We start from the raw sequence: 854 nt of genomic DNA on the forward strand, positions 1-854 counted from the left end.
AGAGAGAGAATTTCAATTCTGGCTTGTAAGAAATCATTTCCACTATATTCCAACCCAGAGTTTAAGTGATCCCTACATACCATGCCATTGTTCTCAAACTTTGCCTGTTTCCTTGCAGTTGCTACTCTACAGGTGTCTTCTTTCTTGTGACGTCTGCATAGGCCTCTTAAGTCTAAACTGCACCTATAGACCCCAAAACTGGTTATCTCTGAAACAAATTTCTACTTCCACTTTTGAATTGAACAACATTGAAGTCTGTTCCTTTCTGCTCTGTTTTAAGCTTCCTCAGGCTAGATACAGAACTGGTGTCAGAATGTTAGCTACTTTTACTCTGTAAAATGAAGTTTTTGTTCTATTTTCCTCCCTTCTCTGTGATTCTGCAACCCTAAGTCATACTGGAAATGGGGGATTGAGTGAGTGGTGTATTTGGAAATGTAAAGCCTTGTGAAACTTTGCCTTGTGAAAATTAAAACACTGGGCACACACCCAATTTGACAAAGAACACTCATTCTAACTTTTTCTGAGCTATGTGTCTTTCTGAGTCTCTTAGGGTTCAGCCTCCCTGGGTCTGAGCTTCCCAGAAGTCAAGAGAGCCGGATGACAACCATCACTAGCATGGACAGCGTGCCTCTGCAGCTACATCTGGTCCACTTTGGGCAAACTCTAGGAGGAAGAGATGTGAAGGTCTTCTATGCCTACAGCACCATGCCCTGGCTTGCAGAACTCTTACTCTCAAACTCTAGCTCTCTCTCACTCTCTCATCTCTCACCCCCTGCCATCTCAACTCCTCAGCTCAAGAGCAGTCCAGCATTTTGTGGTACCTGAGCTCTCTTGTACTGCCTGAGCTAAGAATG

The sequence above is a fragment of the Mastomys coucha genome, chromosome X (assembly GCF_008632895.1).
Source record: "Mastomys coucha isolate ucsf_1 chromosome X, UCSF_Mcou_1, whole genome shotgun sequence".
NCBI lineage: Eukaryota > Metazoa > Chordata > Mammalia > Rodentia > Muridae > Mastomys > Mastomys coucha.